Source organism: Condylostylus longicornis, unplaced genomic scaffold (assembly GCF_029603195.1).
Source record: "Condylostylus longicornis isolate FDR11 unplaced genomic scaffold, ASM2960319v2 ptg000726l, whole genome shotgun sequence".
NCBI lineage: Eukaryota > Metazoa > Arthropoda > Insecta > Diptera > Dolichopodidae > Condylostylus > Condylostylus longicornis.
Window position 1 is genome coordinate 1 of NW_026578673.1, and position 5,211 is coordinate 5,211.

The window sequence follows — 5,211 nt, forward strand, 5'->3', positions numbered from 1 at the left end:
TCGATTGAAGCAAGACTGATCGTATCGTTGAGATTTCCAGAAATATGGTTGCATGTAAATAGGATCCTTGTTTGGTTCATTTGATTCACGCAAAACTGCATCCGGAGCTGTTTTGATTAAAGTGAGAGTCTCGCCAAGGAGAGAATGATTCAGAGCTAAACCACTTTCTGGGTTTTTAGAAGATTCCAATTTGCCACCATAGAAGGCCTGAAGTAGTGAATAGGCAGATGGATTAAATACGCGATCTTCACACTAGGGAGATTGAACACCTTACTTCAGATGTTGCGTGTGCCAAAATCTGAGGCAATCGTTTAGAATGATGCAAGAAGGTCCGTTGTGAAATCGGATTCAAGGTATCAAACATGCTCTTAGGAGACGGATATTTGATTTGATTTGCTTCCGATCTTATAATTGGCGTTAATTGATTGGAATCTTGAAAAGACAACAATCTAAGAGAACTTTTGTATTATGTATGGATCATATATCATGGCCGAAGGACTAGCCGAGTTACAACTACCTCACCCCCCAGAAGTATAATTTGATGGGATCCCAAACTCAATGGGACAGTCGCAGGGAGAGTCAACAGATACGCCGCTTCATCAAACACTGTTACAACTCGAAATGGCGGATAATAATCGCGAATTTTCTGGAATGTTTTGGATCGTAATGCAGCAACAACATACATTGCTTGAAATGGTGTGTCCACGACCAAAAGTGGGAATTCCATTTGCTTCAAAGCGCTTGTACCGTCACCATCACTTGATGCACTTATTTCACTAGGATCAAGTTGGTCGTCGGATGTCGTGCTCTTTCCTAAGAGCGCTGAATGCAATTGAACACCATTCCGCACTCTGACACGACAACTTGCAGCATCAGACATCTGCGACAGTCGTTTGCGAAAGGTTAAAGCTCCTGAGCGTGTTGGGAAGTAGACCTGGATGATGAGGCTGTATTCGTGCTTGTTCATTGTCGCAATTTCAACAAGGTGTCGAATGATTTCTATCACTGTTTCAGTCTTCCCTGTTCCGGGAGGTCCCTCAACAAGAGACACTGGTGGCTTCGTGGAATTGTCAAGAGATTCAAATTGGCTTATTGTTGCATGAACAGCTCGACGTTGATGTTCGTCCAGTTGTTTATTCTTGATCTCGATTGGACTCTTGACTTCGGTTGAACTTTCTATTTGGCTCATTTGACGAGTCGTTACGTTGCGCTGTTCCGTCGAAGATATTTCTTTGTTCATTGCGTTGTTTGTTTTTCCCAAATTGATAAATGCCGAGTAGATGGAAGGATGAATATACTTTGAATTTAAGTAATTCGATAAAGGCAAAGGGCGAGAAGCAAAATCGTGAATACCTTGTTCCAATCGCTCCCTAATGACTCTGAAGTCCTTCAATAGATTGATAAAAATTCCTCGTCCCATAAAATCAGTGACAGGAAATTGAACTGTGTCATCATCGTCGGATTGTTGTTGATATAAATGAAGTCGAATTTTAGCGACGTGGGATCCGATTTCTGAACTTTGAACTTCTCCGAGCCACCACTGTAGAAATCGGAACGCAGAGTGATGTAAGTATTTTAAACACCTGCCTTGTCTGCTTCGTATGCCCTGAATAATAACTGAGTTGGTGTCCTTGAGTCACTGAGGGGATCAATTTTATAACCAAATCTCTCTTGGGGTTCAAAATCTCCTGCAAGAGGGCAGTACAATAGTTTCAATGTCAACATGGAGGATCATGAGTCGTCGACCAACTCAATTCACGCGCACCTTCAGCACCACAATTTGGGCAATTCGAACTTCCCCTTGCGTCAATCAGATTCCGCATTTTCACAGGTTCTTCGCAAGACACTAGATTACAAGATCTGCAGAGCAACGTAATTTTTACGTTTTCAAGTGACTCGTTTGAAGGAGGAAGAAGACTAGGGGGCAGACCAATCAGGCCACGCAACCCCTCTGGTACTCTCCAATACTGATAAGCAAAAATTGTAGATGTATTCAGCCAATGAACTTACTGGACTTTGAAGTCTCACGAAAACAATATCACCTTTGCATAATTGTGCAGCCCCTAAATAAAAATATTCAGAGCTTTACTTATCAAAAATATAATCCTACCACTTCTATCGCTTGTTTTTGCTGTAATGCCGAACTCTTTGCCAAGTTTCCAGGCTGCCGATTTTTCATCTTTCAAATGGACCATGTCATCGATCCCTGCCCAGACGGCATCTGACACCGCCAATTGGTTGGTGACGGACTGGAAGCAGAATCCAACTAATTTGCAAGAATCGAAGTCTGCCCGACCTGATTAATTTCTTCATGAAGCTCGCGTTGGAGGAAACTCAAGCAGTTCCTACAACAGAGCAGATCATTTATTGCCCTAGAGATACAATGTTTCTGGTGCTACAGAAATGACTTCGCTAAGAGATCATCTCTGGACGACAAATATTACTGTTACTTTTCGAAAAGCTCAGCAGCAGAAATCTCAGGAATGGGAGTGTGCTGGAAGGAGACGTTAACTAGATCGATGTAGTTTAACTGCCTCTTCAGCAGTTCAGCTTTTGACGAATGAATCAGCTCTTTGCATTTTTTATATGAGTATGTAATTTGATCTGGCACCTCATGAGACGGGGCGAAGATTTTCGATATTTGACGGGACAAAATGTTGGTTAAACTTCTGAAATCAAACTAAAAAAAAACAAATAAGAAGTGATGTTAAAGGCTTCTCACCGTCTTAAGCTTCATTATACAAAAACAGATTTGAGACTTCTTTAGGTCTTCTGCATGTGAATCGGATGCCTTTTCTCTCTTGCCTTCTTCAAGGGGATAACACATTGTTGACCATTTCAGTTGAGGTACACATCCGCTGATTTGGAGCGTCGCCGTTGTCTTTATTATTATCAATTCAACCGGCGACTCCAAAATGTCTCACGTCTCCAAAACAAGATTTTCGGAGGGAAATTCTTCTTCCCGAATTACTCGCGATAGTTTTGTGCGAGCGAGTCCGTCCCAATCTTTTTCTCAATCTTTTTCTCATCCAGCTCCGTCCCACACAAGTTTGAATAGAAATTCAGTTGCAGTCTTGCGATCAACAAGTCCGACATCACTCCAACACCACCTATCAAAGCAGCATCAAAACGCTTCTCTCTGTGCGGCATATCCACCTTCATTCACAGCGTCAGGCTTCAAGCCATCAAATCACGCGCCATCTCATTCGTTTAATTCTGTTTCGTTGGTATCAAGCTCTTTTTCCCCAAGAACAGGTCCGATGTGTTTATCATCATCAGCTACTTTCAATCGTTCACATCGTAAAATCATGCCATCATCATCCTCATCACTCGTTGACTTCCGCCCCGCTGAACATGGAACTTATCCTCGCTCTCTAGTTTCACAAACACTTTCCGAAATTCCTTCATCTAATTTTAGATCCCACCAGCAGCAGCCCCAATTGATGACATTAACCAGGAAAGAGATGCGATTTCAAGATGTCGCAGCGCCCATTTCCAAATCCACGAGACTCTCACCAACAGATGGAACCAAAGAGATGACGGCACTCCCATCTGGATCAAAAGCGCAATCGATTTTGCGTCAAAGCAGCCATCGTCTCTTACCGACTCACCACTTGCTATCGACCAGCCCTCTCGCTCCTAGCGTTTCCTTAGATGCTCGATCCGTGTCATCAACACCTAAAGTGCTGGAGTTATTCTCAAACCGTGGGACGGTATCCTACTCTCATCCAACTCATCAGTCTCATGTCGCATTGTCCCAAATTGTTGGGAAATCGGTCAACCACACTTTCGTTGCTCCCGTTGTCCTTCCCCCGTCTCCTCAACTATTCAAAGATAATTTCTCTCCACCCGCAATCCCTTCAGAACCAGATAGAGTTACAATGTCTATCGAAATTCTTGGCAGGAAATGCGGGATCAAATCACTTCCCGATTCTCGTAGCTGCAGCGCATCAAGGCTTCCGTTGTCAATCAATTTTTTCTCCGATACAAACACTCTTGTCGTTCCATCAAACGTCACAATTGCTCTGTGTCCATTTAGATCCTTCAAATTAGAAATTTCGTTTAATCCCCTCGTCCCTCCAGACGTTCCAATTCATTTAGAAATCTATCGAAATCAGATTATTTTTGAGACTGATATCCCAATATCATCCAAAGTCACCCGACCCCATTGGTGCTATGTGGGAAAATTTGATCTCGAGTACGAATCCCTCAGGTAAGTTGATTCCTTATCATATCAATCATCCGATCTGCCCAAACTCTCAGACTCACTTCAGAAGAGAAGGAAATCTGTTTTCTTGATTTCACGTCCCTTCTTGCTTCACGCCACCGACGCTTCACAGGAAGATTCCTCAGCGACAGTTTTTCAGTGTCGTTACAATTCTTAGAGAAATCGAGTACGAAGCCCCTGCTCCCCAAAGCCGTCATCTTCAGGAAAGCCATTAGAAGAGAAAATAGAACCGAAAGTCGAAAAGATTCAGATTTTAGAGAGAAAGCTTGATGACGAAATTGTGGCGATTCCAAGAGAGAGGAGCACTTCCATCCCAATTTGTTTGAAATCTGTCAAGTTGGAAACAAGTCAAGCTCTGAATATTCCATATAGAAGTTTGGTATTGATCGTCAAAAAACTCGAAGGAATTGATTTTGAGTCATTTGGGAATTTATCTGTTAAGTTTAACGTAGAGTATCTCCTATGTACTTCTTATATATATATATATATATAATCTATGAATAAAATGCAGAAATAAGTAAAATAAGTTACATGGACAATCCTCAATTTTTCAGGAAATGACAATTGGATGTAATATCGAATATAGAGGATCATTGATCGAATTTCTTGGGGCCGGAAATTCTTTGAATACGCAACCATCCGTAACAGTTTTTTCCTGTTGACTTCCGCCTCCCGTTTGATTGTCGAAATGACGACCAATTAGTTCGGTACTTTCGGACACATCTCATTCCAACCAAGTCTCGTGTCTTCAGGATCAATTTTGTGATGTCTACCTATGAGTCGACATCTGATGATCCAATCACAGTCGCCCAAGCTGAACTTGATCTCAAGTCTCTTATAGCAACGGGGGATCGAGTGTTTGGCGGTCCATTGCCGGCAAGTCACTTCATCGATTCCCTTGTCCAATTCACTCTGCAGGTTGCAACAGTCCCGCGTTCTGAGACACTCTCATCTGCCTACGTCTCGATTTCGTTTCTCACCGA